We start from the raw sequence: 24,993 nt of genomic DNA, 5'->3' as shown, positions 1-24,993 counted from the left end.
TCTGGAAATCAATAAAGGCCAATCCCTTTTCTTGTGGAATATCTTGTTGCTAAGCAAACAACAATCACCAGTCTTCACGAGTTAGAATAAAAACACCTAACCTATCTTACTATCTCTATGTAGAATAGCAGTTCATTCAGCCGTCTTCTAGCTTTGACCAATCAGAAGGATTTCTTATATAAATATATAGAAAGAAAAGTGGAGGTGTTAAAATGAAAAACACGTAAAACGTGATAGCCAGATTGAAAAATTGGTTCTATTGGGATTAAGATGCAATTGATTGATTGATATTATAATATGATACAACGATAACTTAATGATTTGTTTCAATCTCAAACAAGTTCATATTCGCTATATGAATCTTCATCGATTATGTCGATCCATTTATTCTCATCTCAAGTCAATATTATAAAAGAGTTAACACCTATAAAAAACCTAAACTATATCCACGTTTTGTCATGCAGTTAATACCTAAATTATGGGTGTTGTTTTTACCTCCTGAACTAAAACACTTTCTATCTAAACCCCCTCTCTGCACCCCCCCCCCCCCCCCCGACATGAAGAGTGGTCGCTAGAAAATAGGCCATAAAGAGCTTGTAGGGAGCGCTTCTTTTTTAATGGGTCTTACGCGAAGTGAATCTATATTTGTGAGATAGTAAATATTCAATAACATAATCTATTTTCTTCTTTTTGTTCACCTCTCTTGGAAGAACACTTATTTAGGAATTGAAAGGATTTCAACAAGATCAAACATCTGTTGTTTCTAGTAATTAAGAAATCATTTATCTTGTGAGTATAACATGTGTTCTTCTCATACTTATATTATACTTGACTGTCTATTAGAATTGGGTGTCAATTGACGGATAACAAAAGTGATTGTAGAAACTATACAATTTTGACTTGTCCATTCATTCACCAAGAGAGAATATATATATGATACAATCTTGAACCCTAGTAAAACAAGGAAACTAAGATCCTAGTGAAACAAGGAAACTAACCAATATATGGTAATTAGTGAAACAAGGAAACTAACTAATATATGGTAATTATCTTCCTACAAATATGCTAGCAAATAATATCAAGATATTATACCGCAATAGTGATTCTATTAGAATTGGGTGTCAATTGATGGATATCAAAAGTGATCACTTTTACTAAATTTAAAGGATTAAAAGTTGCTCAGGAGTATATATAAAGGATTACTTTCAACTATCCCCAAACATAAAAGACCATATTTGTTATTTTATCCATAATATACAATTTGACCTTCAATTTGTAGTATTTATAAAACCGGCCCTAATTTTACAGACTCTTATGGGAGATGGTAACCTTTGTCGTCATTAACTCATTGTTGAATTACAATATCGGTTTCGTACACGGTATATGTAAAGGAATATTATTTTAATTTCAAATACAAGATGATTGGTAAAATAATACTATGATGTGTTAATGTATGAAGAAAGAGATAGAAAACAAGTAGCTTATATACTTGTTTGATGAACTATCATTTCACAACTTTTTATTTCTTTCACATACAAAGTGGTACATAGTAATTATTTTTTTGGCCAAACGAGTAAATATATATTACTTAATTCAGCAAAAGATGCAATAACACTTATAGCTCTCACATTCACCCCGTAGAGCTCCCTCTAATTTGGTGCACTTGTCTTGACACTCACCAAACCTGACCATAAAGCAAGCCCCTCCAAATGTACCACTGTACCTTTTGCAGGCTTGACCTTCCACACTTGTTATCTCTGCACCAAAATCAAGATCCACATATTCAATAAGTTGTTTTATTCAGTATTTTATTTATATATTTGTGTGAGCTTGTTCAAATTACCGGTTTAGAAGGGTTTATAGTGTAACATATGAGTTTATGAATGTGATACATATTTAAAATTGGTTGCGTAGTTTATTCAATGTTCTTATGATGTTTTTTGTGATTGTGAACTCAATTATTATTGTATATTAACTTGATGATGTTATAGGAATCCATAAACTTCAAATCATAGATGTCTCTGATTCAGAGTCTAAATATGAAGTAGGATTATGGTAGCTTGACAACCGCGTAAAACTACCCAAATAAGAAAAAGACACAAAATATGTCTCAGAATTTTCAATAAACTATGCCAATTTAAATTTAATAGCTCAGTTGATACCATATGCAGGGAGTAAGACGTACTTGATTGATTGATACTATAATATGATACAATTAATAAAAATTGGTAATTATAGATTCATCAACTGAAAAACTCGTTGTTTTGCTATAAGTACTCTTTAGACGATAACCAAAAAATGTTTTTCTCACATTTTGTTCGAAGATGCAATTGAGTGTAAAGTGCATGCAGATGGCCTTTTTAGTCCTTCATCAAATCCTAGGGCTCAACCCTAACTATCTCGTTAGTGAATGGATAAATACGCTTAACACCCTCAATTAGAATCGAAATGCTTCATATTCTATTTCAGCTAAGATAATACAAATAATAAAAATAATGATACGAATAAAGATGATAATGAGGGTTAAAAGGATGATTTTTTACATACCCTTTGATGCAAAGAGGAGGAAACAGAAAAACAGCAGGGAGAAAATTTGAGATTTAGCCATCTAAAATTTTATCAAATAGAATAGTTGTGTGATAATTGTATCATTGCTTTGCACATTTATAGGGAACTAAGAATAGTTGTCAGTTGGTGCATTTGTTAATTTGGTGGTAAGTTCCAAAATACTAAACGACTAATAAATTGAAGACTGCTAAGGGAAATTGGATATATGTACTTGTCTTATATCGAGTTGGCCAGATGACATGCCTAGCACCAATTTTATTTTGCATTTTCTTTGCAATTTTTGGAAGTAATTTTTTATTCTACTATAAATTTTGTTTTTTAAAATTAAAATTGGAATTTTTAATTGGTCTTGCTCATAATAAAGGCCAAAGTCACCATAAAAATTATATTATGTTATTAATTGTGAAATGAGAAATTAAATTAATTTATTTCTAAACATAAAAATATGTCATTCTTTTTTTGAACAAATAAAAAAAAAGAAAAAAATGTTACACGAAATGGAATAAAGAGAACATTATAATTTCTTATGACTTTTCATGTTAGTAAAATGATATAATGAGGTTAGTAGTCGCAACTTTTTGTTTAACTCTTGAGGCTACTTGCCCCCAATTGCTTGTCTAGTTATTCTCATCTCTATCCTTTTTTTTTTTATTGATGAGACTATATTAACATGAGAAGAATTATAATATAAAGTATTTATCGTATACTGTTTGAATATGTAAATTTTAATTTTAAAATATTGTATTAATCGGATTCATTCTAAGTTTAAAGAATAGTTAAATTGACTTTTGAGAAGCAAAACATTACAAGTATTTTGGGACGAAAGGAGTATCTGATTATGTGTAAAGAAAGGACATAGAAAAGTGAAAAGCAAACACATAAAATTATTTATTATCATTCCACAACTTGATTTTTCACTTATTCCTCGTCAAGAGGTTGAACTGCTACATAAAGTGGCAGCCTTTATTTTGTTTGGCCAAATGAGTATATAGTAATTAAATTACTTCATTCAACAATTTTCATAACAAAAGCAAGCCTAACCCAACAAATCATAATGACATTCTCCGCGAAGAGTATGCTCCACGTTTGTGCACTTGTCTTCACACTCCCCCTCGGCCCTCCCTGCCGTAGCAAGGCCCTCGAAATTTATGACTCTACCTTTTGCAAATATTAGCTTCCACACTTATATCTTCACAAATCAAGATACACACACACATAAACATTAATATATGATGTCTCAAGAATGTTGGATAAACTATGCAAAATAATTATAAGTTTGTAATTAGTTAATTGATTCTTGGATTAAGATGTAGTTGATGGATTGATATTATAATTTGATACAATGGTAACTTAATGACTTGTTTCAATCCCAAATTAACAAGTTCGTATTTGCTATATGGATCCTCATTAATTATGTCGGTGCATTTAATCTCATCTCAACTCCATATTATAAAAAAGTTATTACTTAAAACGTTCCCTTAACGTATTCACGTCTTGTTAGTTTAATACCTAAACTATGGGGTGGTGTTGTTACCCCTGAACTATAACATTTTCTTTCTAACCCCACCCACCCCTGCAGTGCCAAGTAGCATGGAGAGTGACCTCACTCTCTTTATAGTGTAAGAGCTAGAAAATAGACTAAAAAGAGCTAGTAGGAAGCACTTTCTCCTTTAATTGGCCTTACTCAATGCAAACCTAAATTAGTCGGGGACAGTAAGTATCCAATAACATATGATTATACAAGAAAATGAACACAATGAGGACAATAATAAGGGGTAAAGGGGTGATCCTTTACACACCCTTTAGTGTAAGGAGGAGAAAGCAGAAAAGCAGCAAGAAGCAAACTTGAACTTTAGCCATCTGAAATTTTTCGATTATATTAGAGTAAATCTGAGATATATGGTAATATCATTGCTAGCTTTCATATTTATAGGGCCCAATTAAGAGTAGCTGTTAACTGTGCATTCGTTTGGTGCTAAGAATCCAAAGTGCTAAAGGACTGATAAATTGAAGACTACGAAGGGAAATTGGATATATGCAATTGTCCTTGGTCTAGGAGGGCGTATTGCACAAGATGGAATTTTTAAAACGCGAGTTTCTCATTTGGTTTCCCATCTGGTGTTCGATAATTGTATTGGAGCCCCGACTAATTCAAATTTGGCCGGTGTAATCACTTCCTAACAAAAAGATTTATATACGTAGGAATCGAACTCAAAACATCTGATTAAGGGTGGAGAATCTTATTCATTCCATACCACACCCTTTATTGGTAAACGTGACTTAGATATATGTGATATATTTTTAAAACACTTATTTCTGGCATATGTTGAAGCTGAACTCGAGGAATATGTATCGTTAAAACACGTAAGAATTGAAGTGTTAGACCAAAACATTATGTATGAATGATATGCACTGCCTTCTTGTTTTTCCTTTGAAGAGCTAGGTTATTGCTCTCTGTGTACCGACTTATATTTTGTCGTCTTTTTTCAATTTTGAAAGTAATTAGTTTAATTATAAGTATTATTTTAAAAATAGAGACTGTGAATAACTAGAATGATTTTCGTACAAAATGTGAACAATTTAGCAAAAACGTGACGACATACTTGGAAGAAGAGAAAAACTTGTTCATTTATTCGGTGAAAAAACTAATGGAAGGTGTTGGAAGCACATGGCCGCCTCGACCATAAGCCAGTAAAGCAATGGCTTGGGGCCTCAACTTTTGGAGGGTCTCATTTTTTCTATAAAGTGTGTATGTATTATTAAATTCTAATTTCCCGCTTTTGCTATTTTTATTATTAAATATTTTAGTTCCATACTGTTTTAATATGTTTTTCCTTGCGCCGAGAGTCTATGAAAAATAACCTCTTTACCTCCCAAGGTAGGGGTAAGATCTGCGTACACATTATCCTCCTCAAACTCTTTTATGGGATTATGCTCGGTATGTGGTTGTAAATATTCTAATTCCAAAAAGAATAATTTTTTTTGAAGAATTAATTAAAGGGAAAAGTGCAAATATACCCCTCAACTTTGCGATTTAGAGCAGATATACCCCCATTAAAAAAGTGATGTATATATACTCTAGCCGTTATAAAATGATGCAAATATACCCCTGCCCTTACACAAATAGTGCAAATATACCCTTTTCGCTAACGGGATTTAAAAAAAATCTTTTGGCTTGTTTTTTAATTAAAAAAAAATGCGATATGGCTTTAAAAAAAAGTCTACCCATTTTTTTTAGTAGACTTATTTTTCTAACGTCACATGGTAAATTTTTTTCTGGTGGGTCGGGTCTGATCCGTTTAAAAAAATATTTTCGTGGCTTTAAAAAAAATAAGTCTACCCATTTCTTTAAAAGCACCAGACCCGAGCCACCAGAAAAAAAAAATTATCATGTGGCTTTAGAAAAATATGACTACTGAAAAAAAATGGGTAGACTTTTATTTAAAGCCACGCGGTATTTTCTTAATTAAAAATAAACAATGATTTAAAAAAAAAAAACCGTCAGCAAAAAGGGTATATTTGTACCATTTTGTAACGGCAGGGGTATATTTACACCACTTTTATAATGGGGGGTATATCTGCTCTAAATCGCAAAGTTGAAAGGTATATTTACACCTTTTCCCTTAATTAAATTCCAAAAAGGAGCCCTGATAGCTATATTATCAATTGAAAAAGATTTGTTAGAACAAATGGATTATAAAACAGTAGTTAATATCTTCACATCTAAAAAACTCTAGACAAATAAACTTTAAATAAAAATATGTATGACAATTTTTCCTTTCTTTTAAAAAAAGTAAGGATCTTTCTGTGAAGTTTGACTTTAGGCCCCTCATCTTGTTGAGCCGACTCTGTGGAAGCATACTGAACTGAAATTTGCAAATCAACATGCTTAAAAATGTAAGCTATTGTTTGTCTTAAGAAAAAGGATTTGGGAGTGAAAATGAATCAAGGTGGTAAAGATCATAGGCAAAAGTGAGTCTATGGACAAAGTTCAAAGAATTAGAGGGTTAAATATTACCACTTCAGAAGTGTTTAGCTTAAAATTCGTCTATTAGCTAGGTAGATCAGTTAAATTATTAATAATGAGGTCACAAGCAACATAAGTAATTCAAATTGTGTAATAATTTGATAATTTGGATATGACGAAAGTGACGTAATAGGAATAGCAAAGCGTACAATCGAATCAAGATAGAGCAATCATTGACTTACCTCAGAGATCACGAAAATAGGGCACACGAAGAAGATCACAAATTGGGAGCTTCGTCTATGTCACTGTCAAGGACTATCTCTATTTGTTCTCTTTCTTTTGTTTCCTTAGGCGTTTTAGTTTTTGCCTTCCAGCTAAGACTTTTAGACCTTTGGTTTGTTTGTTTTAAAAAAACAAACAAACAAAAAAACAATTTAGAAAATAAGAGAGAAATTTTTTCGATTCTCCTTGGTCAAATGATGGAAATCTTTGAAGATCATTGATTAACTACAAAGTCAATAGCAAATAAAGTAAAATCGTGTGTGATAAGATAAAATCATATGGTTACAATAGTGGGGAAGTGGGAAATTTAGGATAGCTAATGATAATTGACTGTTTTCATGATCCTCGCCCGTTTCAGCCGTTACATGGCTGAGATTGCGAGCACTAAATAAGATTAAATGAAATCCTGAAGATCTTGTAATTTGGTTGTTGTTTGAGTTATCTCTTGCCCTGAAACTTTAATCCTTCTCAAATGGCCGAATCTTTCTTGGCTTCTACTATTCGGTGCGAATAAAGTGGCTCTGAGATTTAATTCTCGCATAATTTAACGCATCTTTGGTCCGACTGGCATTGACTGATTCAACAATTTACTATAGTCCTCTCTACGACTGTCACATGTCCGGTAAAATACTCTTTACTTCAAATATCTCTGATTTTGACGTCGTCATTTAACTTGTGCCCCCTTTTCAAAAAAATTGTACATATATCCACTACGGACAATTTCAGACATATGTTGTTTGAATTTAGTCTTGACAAAATCTAGCTTCAAACACAATAAAGTTTCATATATATGGTTGAATTTCAGATATATATATAGCTGGAGTTCAGTTATTTTTGCGTAACTTCAAGCACATATGATTGAAGCTTAGTCATTTTTGCCGAACTTCTATCATTTCTTGCTCTCAATCATTTTGTCTTACTTCAGCCATACTTATTTGAATTTCAGCCATACATATTAATTTTGTCAAGCCTAACTTCAGACACAGGAGTGAACACGTGCAAAAAGATTTAAAAAGCAGATACAAATTAAGTGACGACATCATACAAGCTGCTTCGTGATATTTTTACATATATTTTTGCCTTAGTTCATATTTTTTACCAAAATATCTATTAAATATTGTTAAAATATCCCACATCGGTGGTTTAAGAGATGGACAGACTCCTTATATGGACTTGGACAATCCTTCCTCATAAATTAACTTTTGGGGCTGAGTTAGGCCCAAGATCCATCTCTTTACAAATAATTGGGCTTTACATCATGGTTATCGATTAGGGCAATTTGCACGATTGCCCTTATTCGGGGGTGGTCTTTAATTTTTGCCTCTCAAATTGTCGGTCTTTAATTTTTGTCCTTTGGCTAAAATACTCTGAGGTTTTGAATTCGAACCCCAACTTAGTAAAAAAAATAAAAATCGCAAGATATAATTTCGTAGCAAAATTAAGCCTATTCGAACAAAAGTTAGGCCTGTAAAATTCCAATAGAGTAAAAAAAAAAATGTCTTGCAAACTTTTTCTTTAAGGCAAAGACAAATCAAGATGACATTCTCCACGATTAGCATGTTCCAAATTTGTGCACTTATCTTCAAACTCCACCACCCGATAACCCCAACAATGTCCTGAAAATGTCAGACTGTACTTTACACAATCCTTACATACAAAACGTGCTTCCACATTTGTCATCTCTACACAAAATCAAATTAATCAATATAATAATAATAATAATAATAATAATAATAATAATAATAAATTGTATAAAAATATCGGGGGTGGTCTTTAATTTTTGCCCCTCAAATTGCCGGTCTTTAATTTTTTCCCGTCGCCTAAAATACCCGGAGGTTCTGGGTTCGAACCCTGGCTCAATAAAAAAAAATTGCAAGGCAGAATTGCGTAGCAAAATTAGGCCTATTCAGGCAAAAGTTAAGCCTTGTAGAATTCTAGCAGAGTAAAAAAAAAAAATCTGCCTTGCAAAATTTCGCAAGGCAAACTTTTTCCTTAAAGCAAATTCTGTCTTAAGGCAAACTTTTGCCTTAAGGGCAGAACTTTCGCGAAGTCTTGCCTTGCGATTTTTTTTTTTTTACTGAGCGGAGGTTGAACCCAAAACCCCGAAATATTTTCGGTCAATTTTTTAAGCGAAGGCAAAATTTAAAGACCAGCAATTTGAGGGACAAAAATTAAAGACCATCGTTTTTGAAGGACAATCCGTGCAAAAAAAAATGTATCGATTAGTCGTTACGTTACTACGTACTAAGAGTGCTCCTGTTTCACTAGTTTTGTTCTTTCTAATAAATAGTGTATGTATATGAATCAATATAATTTGTGTTGTGGTTGATACTTTGTGCCGCTCATCTCGACCAAGGACAATTACATTATCCAGGGAGTCCAATTTCCCTTCGTAGTCTTCAAGATATTGGTCGTTAGCATTTAGGATTCCTAGCAACAAAAAAAAATTGTAGAAAAAAGAGAGATTAATTAACAGCTATTGTTATCCCCCTATAAATGTGCAAGCAATGACACCACAAATCTCAGAATCTCACAATTACTCTCTATTAATTGGTAAATTTGACATGGCTAAATCTCAAGTTCTCTTCTCCTTGCTTTTTTGCTTTCTCCTCCTCGCATCAAAGGGTGTGTAATAGTCCTCTTTTATCTTTGAGAGTCTTATATAGATAGCCAGTTAAATCACTGTTTATTTTCCTAGCCATTATATGTAAATTATACATTGTTATATACATATTATACGTAGATTATACATTCTCCAGTTATTTTTTGTTTAAGCCGTTGCGGCAAACATTTAGCTAGCGTTTGGCCATAGATTTCCAAAAAAAAATTGAAAACTTGATTTAGCTGAAGTTTTTCAATTTTTTGAAAATGTGTTTGGCCATAGTTTTTTCAAAACATATTTCACTTTTTGTTTTGGAAAACATGAAACATTACTTATACCCATTAAGTTCTAAAAATTATCAAGAATACTCAACCATACAAAACATGCATACTTGTTAATCCCAAATTAAGCATAACATGATATTTTAACAACAATTGCTAATAACACACTTACTAGCTACTACAATTCAAATTACAATACAAAGATTCATCCGTGCAAGAAAAAAAACAACGGCAGTAACTAGCTATTCTTTAATATAATCTTCTCACATTGTACGAACAATCTTCACTTTATAGAAGATACTGCTTTAATTGTGGAAACATGATAGATACGATTTTAATGGAGGAATGTGGTAGATAAAATTAGTTGGGTCATAAATAGATAGGTTTTTTTTTGTAACATACAAAAGTTTGGGATAGTTTTTAAAAGTTTGGGATAGTTATTAAAAGTTTTGAAAAGGCCATAACATAGATCTTGGCCCAAAAATAGGTTTGAGCCAAAATTTGGGAATTTGAAGATTTGTTTTCAAAATCTGTCAAAATTTTATGGCCAAACAAATATTTGAAAACAAATCTTCAAAATATGCCTCCAAAATCTAGGGCCAAACGGGAGCTTAAGTTAATTCCTCGTTATCGACCTTTCTATCTTGATTTTTTTTTTATCATTTTCATAATCACTATCATTATTATTATCAAAATATTATTGTTGTCATTGTTAATGTTACTTTTCTTAACTTTAAAACAAGTAGGGTCAGGATGTATTTTAAATCCTCAGTATAGTTAACAGTTTCTAAGACGTCCGGGAGAATTTCAATTCACGAGTATGAGAAGAAATTATTTTCCTTTTCCCGGTTACACTATTGAAACTAATTATTTCGAAACGTATTATCGCATGTTTGATCAAGTTTTTGAGAAGTCGCAGAGTTTATTAATATTTTTTTAAAAAAAAAAACCTTACTTCAGAGAATTGGGTGTTTACCCAAGCTTTAAGACAAAATAAGTATTTTTGAATAGTAGCAGGAGCTATTTTTTAGAAGTTAAAAAATAAAATAATCTTTCTCCAAAAGCACTTTTAAAACCTTGATCAAGCACAAAATATTTTTCTTTTGTAATATATTAGCCAAATACAAATTGTAGCTCTTTAAAAATATGTTTTTTAAATCATTTTCTGATAAAAACCACTTTTTAAAATAAGCAAAATTTAAAGGTTTGATCAAACAAACTAAGAAGCTATTGATACAAGAAGTAGTAGTCATTTAGATATGCCGTAACCAGTAATCATTTTACAAATTAAAACAGATGATCTTTTTTATTACTTGAGATGAATACATCAATTGAACATTACAATTATAGCATCTACATGGCTCACATCAAAACTAATCATAAGTCTTCTATTACATATTTTAATTTACTGGTTATTTTAATTTTTAATATAAGCATTTATAGATGACTCTCTTTATGAATATCTAGTACTACGAACTACTACCAATTTTTTTACGTGATTTTTTTTATTCCTTTTATATTGATGATTATTATTGTTGTTGTTGTTATAATATAAATTTGATTTTGTGTAGTAGAGATGACAAATGTCACTGGTAATCCCTGCTTAAGGTACAGTCAGACATTTCATGGACGTTGCGACGACAGAGAGGCAGAGTGTGAAGACAAATGCACAAACTTGGAGCATACTCTTCGTGGAGAATGTCATCATGATTTGGGTGGTTTGGGTTATGCTTGCTTTTGCTATGTTTGTTGAATTAAGTAATTATATATTTACTGGTTTGGCAAGAAATAAAGATTGCTACTTAATTTGTGGCAGTTCAACCTTTTGTTCAGGCAAAAATATAATTTGGAATAATTACTTGATGTAACTTCTTATAAGACTTATTTATTGATAATAATTACCCTTTTAGTTATTTATATTTAGTAAGTAATTTACTTTTCTAATTTATCATCCATAGCTATATCAGTAACTATACACCTACATGGGTAAACAAATCCCTTAATAATAGGAATTGACTATTATTAAAATTGGTTCCATAATTTTAGCTTCCCTTTCCTTGTTCAAGCAAAAATATAATTAAGGATTGCCAGTTTGTTGTGTGGAATGATTGTATGCAAAATATGTACCTTTGGTGTTTATACTAATTGATCAATAAACACATGATATATGCTTTTACATCAATTGTTGTATGACTCGACTGTAGTTAAGCAATATGTATATATCATCAGTTTGTCACTTCAATTTTATGACTAACTACCATGGTAAATTAATTAAACTATGTGCTAGCTAGTATTTGTTTTCTGCGTCTTAAATTCTTTACCTCAACGAAAGAAAAATACCAGGTGAAATAATAGAATATCCGATGAAAGTTCAAAAGTTCGTGTAGCATGATTTAGTAAACAACTCTACTAACAGTCTTGGATTATGGAACATATACTATATTTTTGGATAAGGGAGTACGTACTAATGCTATGTCTTAAAGTTATTATTATTGGTTGTACCTTTGCGATTAAAAATTAGTAGAAAGGGTTATTTAAAGTTCAAACACAAATCTCGAGCCATAACGAGTGACTATTCAAAAGTTTGTATACATAGAGCAATTTAGCAGCAACTTAATTTCTTAAACTACATGTACTTGATGACAAGACTAGGAGACAGAGCTACATGGAGGGAGTAGAACAGTGTTGCAAGTTTGCTAGTCAAAGGAGTCAAGATGAAGTATTTTGATACTAATATTTTCTCTACCATCCAGCTCCTCTTATGTTTGCTTTTAAAGATAAAAATGGACGATTCGCCTCAGCAAAATTTGTAGGAATATCAAAGATAAAGAATTAATCTATCACGGTGACAGTGACAATACCTACATTTAAGTGGATTGATGAACCACAAGGACCTAGAAAATATCAATGAACGTCCTTGATTAATAGCCTGTTTGGCCAAGCTTATTTTTTTTCCAAAAATACTTATTTTTTCAATAAGTGCTTATTTTTAAAAAAGTGAGGTGTTTGGCCAAGCTTTTGGGAGAAAATAAATGCTTTGGGGGAGTAACATAAGTTTTTTAGAAGCTAAAAAAAATAGTTTTTGCCCAAAAGTACTTTTGAGAAAAATACATATAGAAGCACTTTTTAAAAGTTTGGCCAAACACTAATTGCTGCTCAAAAGTACTTTTTAAATTAATCGGCCAAACACAAACAATTTTTAACCAAAAGTACTTTTTTGAAAAGTCTTTTTAAAATAAGTTGTTTTTAGAAGCTTGACCAAACAGACTATAACTGGGACAAGTCGATCTTTCTAAAAATGAATACATAAATTAATACAAGTGCACAAAACCATTTCACATACTACATGATATATCATGCATACACAATCAATCTATATATATTATAAAGTTAAACATAGATAAGGTGATGTGACACATCTCTATGACCTCCATTCTCATTTATCTTTTTTCTCCTCTTTTTGGTATTTTTCTTCCTTATTCCTCTAAATAAAAATGTTTAAATATTAATTTTTCATGAATTTTCAGTTACAAATCCTTCATTATAATCTTAAACTAACAGTAAAATCTACACAATAATGTCTTTGAGTCTCTTGAGTTTGACACACTCTGAAGCCAAGAAATCCATTAATTATTTTTCTTAATTTTTTTAATTTTCCTTCCTATTTCTTCCATTTACGTGCTTTATTAAGAAAATCAAATGACACCTCTTAATAACTCACTTAAATATGAATTAAATTTATCCTATTGATTGAGTCACCAATTAGACGGAGTTACAATTTTAGGTCAGTTACAAATTAGCCGTTTTCATCTTCCTTATTTTTTCCTTTACCCCATATATATACGCTTTTATACACATGTTCCAGATCCCCATTTCTTGAGGACCTGTTATGGCGTCCAAATGGCTTCACAATTATGGTGCTAAATATGCTAATAGCTAGCTAGAGTATTGCTGCAGTTCTCAGGACTACAAGAAAGTCTAGATATCGCAACAAAATTTTTTATATTTGGCAATAACTTAGTTTTATTATTGGCAAATGATTTTTTTGTTGACAAATAATTTAATTTTGTTGCCATAGTATTGATTATTGTTGCAAAAAGTACTTTTGGCAACAAAAAAAAAATTGTTGCACGTTGTTGCAATAACAGCCGTTGGGAAAAGTTCATGCAACAATTTTTTTTTTTTGTTGCCAAAAGTACTTTTTACAATAATAATCAATTTATGACAAAAAAAAAAAAAATTATTGACACATATATTTTTTCTTGTAGTGAGGTTATATTGTTTAGTTACATCAATTAAGCTTAACGTACATTTTGTGATAAAATAATTAGTTTTATTCTTGATGTGATTTTGTTTGTCCACGTTTTCATCATTTCACGTGGAATGTCGTTCGAAATATTATACTCGTGTTGTTGTTTTTCATAAAGAGTGTCATTTGGTGATAAGTTTATATTTTGAAGTAATCTTGCTTGGTAAACATGTCCAACTACTTCCTGCGTCTTAAATTTATATATGTAATATTTACTTTGTAAGCTTGCAAGTTATTTATAGCCACACTTATGGTAGAGGAATGCCATTTCCCTTGGTCTCATAGGAGATTTTACTCCTACAATCAGGCATTGCCAGTTGTAATACAACTTATTCATATGTTACCTTTTCTAATGTCATGTTCTATTGTCATTATGCAAGTCTGTTCAAAATAAGTATTAAACTGCTTTATCTATATATCAGATTGTTTGAGGTCTCACATAATGATGTTGTTTTTATCGTCTGAAATTTGCATGAAGTGATTAATTTCAGCGAAGGTTGACAACATGAAGACAATAAAATTCATATCAATCCACCAAAAACAAGGCAGACGAGTACACTTCTTTTTATTGTATTTTTATTAGTTTATACTCTAATCTTCAATTTTATGATAGTTTTCTTTTTAAATGGAAAAAGGATTAGAGGTGACGTCTAAAGTGTCCATCTCTTGGATAAATATAATTTAGTGTGAAAAAAGCTAATCTTTCTCACCTAGCTTCTTTTCTTTTCATTTCTCTCTTTTTTATTTTCTTTTTCGTTATTACACCTTTTTCTTGATTTTGTTATTCTTATTTCTTATTTGATGATTCTAATGTGATAACATGTTCGTGAATCAACGGAAAGATGTTTCTCAAATAGACTGAAGCTTGATAGATTTTTCAACTCAAGTCTTATGGATTCTCTTTGTAATTTTGTGTGTGTAGAATTTATAGGATAAGCTTCCAAATGAATTTAATATATTTGACATTTTGAACAATTTTAGTGTAATTATATGATTTTGAGGATGAAAATAAATCATTTTAGAATGAAAGGGCGAATATTAGGGACGATGATAAGAAGATAGAGAAAGACAAAAGAAAAGGAAGATCGACATTTCTTTTTCTTTTAGAAAAATGAACAGGTAGTAAGCACGGAAAAAAGAAGAAAATGATTAAGGGTAAACAAGGGAAAAGAAATGAAAATATAAAGGCGATAATTATATATATATATATATATATATATAAAAAGATACATACAATTTGATGCTGAGGATTTAGTACAATTTGATTCTACGCTTCTTTATTTTGATTCTTCCTTATTTTGTAGTCTTATTTAGATCTTAAAAATGAGAAAATTATGAAAATAATCACCATTATTTTCTAATGAAAGGGAAAAATTAATACTTATATACACATAGTAATGAATTTACAAAGTAATAAAAGTATTTTGAAATTGTATGTGTATGCACGTGAAGTGAGGAAGATTTCATGAATCTTTCCTTCGTTTACATGCTTTTTTAATAAACATTAAAAAGTTAGTTAATAAATTTATAATGTTCTCATTACCGCGTATTACCTAGTTAAGCATACACACATACATAAAGTCGGCTTGTACCTCCTATATGTTTCACCAGACCGTCCATAAGACACAAGCATGTGGTTGTTTCATTTAAATACTAGTACATGTTTTCGAGTTCGTTGCGACTTGCTGCAATTAATTTCCCTAGTAATATTTAAGTTATTTTATGTGACAACTTATTCATTTTCTCCATTGCAAACTTAGATTTCGTATGTCAAATGTTTAAACGTCGGTTAATTTCTTCTAATTTCTAAACTACCATATATATATATATATATATATATATATTGTAATTCAGTACTATCGTCATATATGACCTTGTTCGTAATAGTGGAATGTACGTGACTGAGAACCTGCTTTAGTTAAGGGTACTTTTGTTCTTCTTAGGAGTTGGAATATTTTATTGCCTTAAGATTCTAGCACACCTATTATAAAAGAAAATTTAAAAACATCAATTATAAAGGTTGAATGGGATTTGTAGAGAACATTTGTTGAGTCATTTCTTTTTTACTTTACTCAAATGTCATCACCAATTCTCGACTCTTAACTATAATACAATTAACTTATTTATTCCCTGTTCCCTTTTTTTTCCATCTGTTTAGCGTTTGACTTGATCAAGAAAATACTCTATATATTTCGGAACTAAAAGGACACCAACAAGGTTAATATCTCTTATCTATTCTTTCTCTTCATATATTTTTCTGTCTTTTCGTTACATAAAGAGATAACGTGGAAAAAAAAAAAAGAGGACTTATAAAAGTAAATCGAGTACTATAATCTGGTTATATGTTTAAAAAGAAAGACATACTTATTTACTGTAATTCAACAACTTTTTTTTTTTTTACTTATTCCTCGACAAGAGATTGAATTGCAACAAATTACACTACTGGAAAGAAAAAAAATAGCCTCGGACAAATTCTGTAGCTAAACAGCAAAATTCATTGTTAATTCTATTTAGCGACGACGTTCATAGCTAATTTAAGCTTTTTTATGTTGTCTTTATTTTTTGCCAAGAGAGTAAATATATAATGACTTCATTCATTTCAACAATAATAAGAATGGCAAGCGTAATGCCACCAATCAAGATGACATTCTCCACGATTAGCATGTTCCAAGTTTGTGTACTTATCTTCACACTCCAGCACTCGGTAACCCCAACAAGGCCCTGAAAATGTTTGACTCTACTTTACGCAACACTTACTAACACGACCTGCTTCCACTTTTGTCATATCCACGCAAAATCAAATCAATAAAATAACAATAACAACAACAACAACAACATTATTAACGATAAGAAAAGATAACAACGATAACAATAATAATAAAATTGATGAGTACAAACATACTTTCTCCGTCTCATTTTAACTTTCGCTTTAGCTCAAAAACATTGTCACCTTAAAATTCAAGTTTAAAGTTGGCAATTGTTCTCAATTATACCTCTAGGGCTTTGTGTATTCCTCATTGGCGCCGGCGTCGCATGAGTCTCAACTATACCCTTAACATTAAAGAAGTACTTTTTTTTTTAATACTGCTCAATTCAATTCTCAAAAAGATATCTCGTAAATTTATAAAGTGGATACAAAAAAGTGATGACGTCACACAAGCCACCTCGTGAAATTTTTACGTATATTTTTTGCCTTACTTCATCTTTTTGACCAAAATACCTATCAAAATTGGGGCTTTACATCATGACTAGTGAATTTATCCTTTAAATATTAAATTTCTCAATGTTTTTTTTTAAGTTTTCAAAGTTGAATATTTCAAATTTTCACCAATTATTTTTAACGCTTAATTTATATATTCTCCTATGATTTTTCATCAATTGAGAGTTTTTAATCTTCTATAGATACTTGTGCGGTCACGTACAAGCGAAACAAAGAAAAAATATTTTTCTTAAAAGAAAGAAAATAATTTCAAGAAATTTTTATCGAGTTTTTAATCTTCTATAGATACTTGTGCGGTCTACATATAAGCGAAACAAAGAAAAAATATTTTTCTTAAAAGAAAGAAAATAATTTCAAGAATTTTTTATCGTTTTCTGTGTATATAAATTTTAAAATACAGTTATTTCCTTGTACATTATATATATATATATATATATATATATATATATATATATATATATATATATATATATATATATATATATATATATATATAATTGCATGAATCCTTTTGTAATTTTTGTCTTATTTTTTCCTTTTTAACCTTTTTTTTTTTTATTTTTATTTCTACATCCCTACACAATTGTTCATTTTCTTTTTAAATCTCTTATTCTTCGCCTTTAACTCCCTGATAGTAAAAGATAAATAACCTAAAAATAACATTTTCAAGTATTAATATGAATGACAAAACAAGATATTAAATAAATGGTGTATAAAAATATTATAGAATACAAAGAACTATAGATATTATTCACAATATATTCAATCTATGGAGAATACAAAAATAATCAATATAGTTAAGAGCTAATAAATAATTTAATTGGAGAAAAAATCATTAGGAATACATAAAGAACCAACAAATGTGATAAACTATTTTAATATTTTCTTATAACAAAATATTTGATTTGACAATTTCTTAAATCCCAATATTAATCCGGATTAGCCGCTTCCTTATTTTCCAAATTTCTCTTTACTATATATATGCTCATGTTCCTTTTAATTGCTATGTATATTGTGACTTATGTTTGGTTGATAATTGTTGGGTGAAACAATGAAAATAAATCGTTCAAGATCAATTATTGTTAAGAAGTTAGATTTGACCTCTATTTACAAATTATTGAACTTCAAAATAGTTCCCAAAATTGTAGTATCAATTTTTAAACAGATCTAATAGTAACCCTAACACATATAATTGAAAAAAAAAAAACATCTTTTAATTTGTGAGGGAAATTAAACAAATTAAGAAGTATAAAAAAGAGTTTATGACTTTAGAGAGAATATAATCACCTTAGAATAAATATATTTAAAATTGTGGTAAATACTACCAAGTGTACCAGGCTCCTCAATGTAGATGACAAAGCACAAAATATAAAAAATTAGCTAAAACTGAGTAATGGAATTCAAAAGATGTTTTAAACTAAAACGACGGTATGCTTTTGTCGGTAGAGAAATGAAGTCTATTTGAATATGCTAGGAAGATGACACGTTCAAATAATTTCAACCAAAGTAGAATGTTCTTTAACAAGGGAATATTACAAGACAAATTTTAACTATACAAAGTAAAAAATAAAATATAGCGACTATGGAGAGTTAAGATCAGAATTATCCCTTTGGGTTCTCTATCGGATAAATACATAATCCTATCCCAATCTAGCATAAAACAATTGCAAAAAATGAAAATAATATATTAAACAACTACATATACTTACCATACATAATATACGGAGAAAATTTTGTGAAAAGTTAGACCCTGGGCATAACTTGATAACTGCATAAATGAAGCGATACAATCGCCCATGAATTGACAATATAAAGTTAAAAAACGAATACGAATGAATATAAAGGAGAATAGACATTGAATGTATTAATTGCAATTGAATTGAACTCTCTTCCTTTTCTCTCTCGGCGCACGTTAGGTGCTTCTGCTAACCTGCGCATTTCCCCCATGGCGAGGGGACGACCGAGGAAGGATTCTCAAAATCAAACTACTGCGATGGCGGCGCCGGTTTTACAGGGCCCCGAACAAGGTATAAAACAGGCGAAAGGGAAAGGTCAAGGTAAGGGTTTCAACGCAACTGTGGCAGAAGGAGATGAAAACCAATGGCCGGATCTAACGGGAGTTCGAGCAAAATCGAAGTCTCCTACGACACTAGAGAGTAACAAGAAGGATAAGCAAGCAGAATCCCCAAAATTACTGGGTCTTCATCCATAAGTGACCATACATCGGGACCTCAATCTGTGAGTCGAATTCCTCGACTAGGGTTCCAAGGTTTAACTAACCCACCTCCGGTAAGTACCCCTACCCCTGCTAGTACACAGCCTATAGATGAAATGGTGGATACAGTGGTTGAAAAGGATCCTATTAAGGAGAATCAAACAGATACTGGGAGGAAATGGGCTGGTATATTTGAGAAAAACAAGTTTGCTGCGAAGGGGATGAATCTGGCATAAATACCCCCTATCATTGAAAATGGGGAAATTGTGGTGCACCTGCTTAAAGAAGATTTTGAAGCTGAGACTTAAAAGTGGAATCGTGCACTTATCATGTATGTGGTAGGGATTGCCCTTTCCATTGGCGCAATTGAGCGATTCATAGCTAGCCAATGGAACTTTGTCTCTAAGCCTAAAGTCCTGTATCACAATGATGGGTATTTTATTGTCAAAATGAATAGCATTGAAGAGAGGGCTGCGGTCCTGTTCTCCGGACCTTACACCATCAATAGCAGGCCTATCATAACCAAAGCATCAACCTCGGAGTTCAATTTCAATGAGGAAGTTCTGAGAACTATCCATCTATGGGTGAAGCTCCCTAATTTGGCATTAAACACTTGGAGCAAAGATGCATTGAGTCAAATTGAGTGCACTTGGGAGACCACTGTATGCCGATAATTGTACTACAAATACTGATATACCATCCTATGCTAGAATACCGGTGGAAATGGATGTCACTAGAACTCTACCTAGCAGTGTCAAAATTTGTGATCCAAATGGGAAAACTATCCAGCAGACGGTCTTATACGACTGGAAACCAACATATTTTCCAGTCTGTTGCCAAATTGGACATTCTTGCCCAGCAGTCCAAAGGAAGAGCGAAGTAGAGCAGGTGGTGAAACAAAAAATACAGGAAGCGAATTAGCAAAAACAGGAGGTGCAGGAAGGGAAACAAAAACAAATGTGGCATTCAAGAGGAACTTAGACCTAAAGATGGATCCGATTGATGCGCAAGGAAGACAGTTGGATATGCTATGTACTGAACCCACAACATTATCTCCTAAGTACATGGAAGAGGAACAGTGGCAGACTGTCACTAATAAGTCCGGGGTTAATTCTCCAGGGAAGATATCCCAAGCACAGGATACAATGCTCAGTAATGCATGCATTGCCTTAGTGTAGGATACAAATGGGTTTCAGGTATCTGCTTCCCAATCTATAGGAGAGCCGATGAAGCCAGGTGTAGTAGGGAGTAATAGTAGTGGTTCCCCCCCTCCAAATAAGACATGAATTTAGTTGCATGGAATGTAAGGGGCATGAATAAAGTGTATAAGTACAAGGAGTTAAGGAAGTTTTGCAATACAAATAAAGTAGTTTTGATAGCAGTTATAGAAAATAGAGTGAAAGAGAATAATGCACCAAATATTATAGAGAAAATAGCTGGCACATGGCACTGGACTGCAAACTACTCTGAAGCTCCAGGGGGGAGGATATAGATATTATGGAACCAAAATCATGTGGAGTTTAACACTACACATACACACCAGCAATTTATACATGGACAAGTTATTGTCTTGCACTCTCAGGTGGTGTTTGACCTTAGTATAGTATATGGGATGCATACCATACTGGATAGAAAATCCCTGTGGAGTGATCTCAGTGGCATACTCAACAATTTGAGGGGATCTGGACTTGTTATGGGGGACTTTAATACTATCTTAACTGTTGAAGATAGAATGTATAGCAATCCAGTACTAGATAGTGAAGTAAGGGATTTTGGAGAATTCATCGAAGACTCCGGACTGATAGAGATGAAAACTGTGGGCAAGTATTTCACCTGGTCCAATAATCACATTCTCAGTAAGATTGATAGAATTTTTACAAATGCAGCATGGCTACAACAATGGCCTCATATGGAAGGGACTATTCTTGAAGCTCAATTCTCAGACCATAACCCATTGAGTGTGTACTTTGACAATGCACCTATGAAGAGGCAGGGGTCATTTAAATTCTATAATTACCTAGTTGACCATCAAGACTTCCTACTGGTAGTTAATACCTATTGGCAGAAGCATCAGCAGGGAACAACAACCATGATGAGAGTATGAAAACAACTGAAACAAGTATAAGAAGGGATAAAAGGGCTAGCCCAACAACACTATTCTGGGGTGGACAAAAGAGTAGACGAGGCAAGAAATATTCTAAAGGCTGTTCAAGTCCAACTCAGAGATCATACAAGATTCAATGAACTGGTACAAGAAGAGAAAATAGCAAAACAACAGTTGGAAAAATGGCTCATGATTAAGGAAAGCATTGCACGACAAAAATCATGAGTGCAATGGCTTAAACTGGGGGATACTAATACAGCCTATCTCCATGCGTGTTTGAAAAATAGGCAAGCTCAGAATCAGATCAAGAAATTAGTCAATAGTGATGGAGTGCTGTTACAATCAGAGGCTGAAGTGGAACAAGAAGTAGTGGGGTTCTATAAAGGCCTGCTGGGCACGGCAGCACCACGAATTCCTGCTGTGATACCTGAGATCATGTTAAATGGGCCAACACTTAACAAACAGCAGCAACTTGGATTGGTTAAACCTGTTGATAGAGACGAAATGAGAGCAGCACTACAGAGCATTAACGATAACAAAGCTCCTGGTAGAGATGGGTTTAATGCAGTATTTTTCAAGAAAGCTTGGCCTGTGATAGGGAAAGATGTGGAAGATGCAGTTTTGGAGTTCTTTCAAACAACAACTATGTGCAAACCTATTAATTGTGCAGCAATAACACTGATCCCAAAGGTAAAAAATCCTTCATCCTTCAAGGAGTTTAGGCCTATATCATGTTGTACCATCCTCTACAAAATCATTTCCAAGATTTTAACAAGTAGATTGCAACCAATGATGGGCCATTTAGTAGATAATTGTCAGACTGCCTTTGTGCCAGGAAGTTTGATATCAGACAATATACTTATAAGCCATGAACTAATAAAGGGTTATGGAAGGAAGTCAATATCTCTAAGGTGTATGGTGAATGTGGATATGCAGAAGGCATATGATTCAGTGGAATGGCCATTTATTGAACAAATCTTGAGACTACTGGGTTTTCCTGAGATATTCACTGCATGGATAATGGAGAGCATGACCACTGTCTCTTATTCTGTGGTGATAAATGAGAAGGCAACTGTTCCCTTTGCTACAAAGAAGGGACTACGACAAGGAGATCCAATCTCCCCTTTCTTGTTTGCTCTGGCCATGGAGTACCTAAGCAGGCTCCTCAAACTTTTGAAGCAAGTGAAGGACTTCAAATATCACCCTAGGTGTGCCAAAGTCAACTTAGTACATCTAGGCTTTGCTGACGATTTGTTACTATTTTGCAGGGGGGATGTGTAGTCGGCCGAGACTCTATATGATAGGTTCTCACTATTCTCTGCTGCATCTGGACTTACTGCTAATAAATAGAAAAGTTCGGTGTACTTTGGAGGGGTGCCACTGTCCACCCAACAAAAGATCTTGGATGCTCTTGGGTTTTCCAAGGGAGAATTGCCATTTAGATATCTTGGTGTGCCTTTGAGCACAAAGAGATTAACAATACTCCAATGTGAACCTTTGATTGAGAACATGCTAGGGAGAATCACATCTTGGACTGCGAGGTTTTTATCATATGCAGGCAGAACTGAATTACTTAAAAGTGTACTGTTTGCCATACAAACTTTTGGGCGCAAGTGTTCATTCTGCCGAAGAAAATCATTGAATTCATTGATTCTATATGCCGGAGATTCCTCTGGACAGGATCAACTGAGTTTTCCAGGAAAGCTCTCATTGCGTGGGAAAAATTATGTTGTCCTCTGGTTGCTGGTGGATTAAATTTGATAAATATAGGGTTATGGAACAAAGAAGCAGTTTGCAAACTGCTTTGGTACCTATGTAAGAATAAAATGAAGCTATGGGTGCAGTGGGTTCATGCTTATTACATAAAAGGCCAAACAGCTTGGAGAGTGTCACCTGAATTTGCCTCTTGGGTGATTCAGAAAGTGTTTAAGGCAAAGCATTATATGGAAGGGGCTGGATACTGTGAGCAGGAGGTCATACAAATGGAGAGATTTTCCATTAAAACAGTATACAAGCGGCTTCAAGGGGAATTCTCAAAGGTGCAATGGAGGAAGATAATTTGTAACAACAAAGGAAGCCCCAAATGGGTCTTTATACTTAGGTTGGCTATATTGGGCAGGTTGGCAACTAAAGAAAGACTGGCTAAATGGGGCATACAAATAGATCCTGATTGTGTCTTATGCAAGCAGTCTCACGAAACTCTATTCTTCCAATGTCCATACACTGCTGGGATATGGAGTAAGATGCTGGCTTGGCAAGGAATATCTAGGGGGGTTAAAGGATGGAATGAAGAAGTCATTTGGGCTATGAAGTACTGTGGTGGCCAAAGTAAAGGCACATCAGTATATCGTGTGACATTGGCTGCAGTCATATACCAAATTTGGAACGAACGAAATGCGGTGATATTCCAAGGAAAAACCAGCCTCCCCATATTATTATCAAACAGGTTATCCAAGAGGTACTACTTAGGTTGAGTCTGGTCCCTAAGCTGGCAAGATATGTGAGCCGGTTGAATTTTTATCCTCTTTAGGCTGAAGTTAATGTAGTTCAGGTGCAGGTGCATAGTAGTAATGCGAGCATACAACTGGGTTTTGTCCAGTTGGCTGCCTTGAAGTGTAGTTTTCTTTTCGTTGAGCTGTAAACAGTCCCTTTGGTAATGAATGAAATGTTTATTTACCAAAAAAAAAAAAATGTATTAATTGCTCAATTTAATTAAAGATTAAAGTGATTGTTGACCCATGCAAGGAAAAAATGTGTAAACCGATGACTGTTACTAAATTTATGTTGTTTTATTGCATTATAAATTGATCACTAAATTAATGACAATGACTTAATGGCTTTCTAAACTGAAAAAGTAATGGGTAATTAAGCAAAAGTAATTAAGAAATAATTTTTAGATTTTCTAATATATCATATAAATAGGAAAAATTAAGAAAAATGTCATTCTTGACTTTAGAGGCATCCCACATCACCTCTCCTATTCGTAGCTTTATTATATATATTGATTATTGATTAGTCGTTACGTACTAAGAGTGCTTTCACTAGTTTTATTCTTTGTAATAAATAGTGTATGTACATGCATCAATCTTGGGAGTTCAATTTCCCTTCGTAGTCTTCGATCTATCAGTCGTTAGCATTTAGGATCCTTAGCCAAAGAAAAAAAAAGGAGCGAGAGATATTAATTAACAGCTATTAATTGTTATCCCCCTATAAATGTGCAAGCAATAGATTGCATGCAAATCTCACAATTACTCTCTATCCTAATTGATAAATTTGACATGGCCAAATCTCAAGTTTTCTTCTCATTGCTTTTCTGCTTCCTCCTCCTCGCATCAAAGGGTGCGTAATAACCTTCTTTTATCTTTGAGAGTCTTATACAAATAGCCAGTTAAATTCACTATTTATTTTGCTAATAAGTATGTATGAATATATAAATTATAATTCT

The sequence above is a fragment of the Lycium barbarum genome, chromosome 10 (genome assembly GCF_019175385.1).
Source record: "Lycium barbarum isolate Lr01 chromosome 10, ASM1917538v2, whole genome shotgun sequence".
NCBI classification, from domain to species: Eukaryota; Viridiplantae; Streptophyta; class Magnoliopsida; order Solanales; family Solanaceae; genus Lycium; species Lycium barbarum.
The sequence above is the reverse complement of the archived record's forward strand: the minus strand, read 5'-3'. Positions refer to the sequence as shown.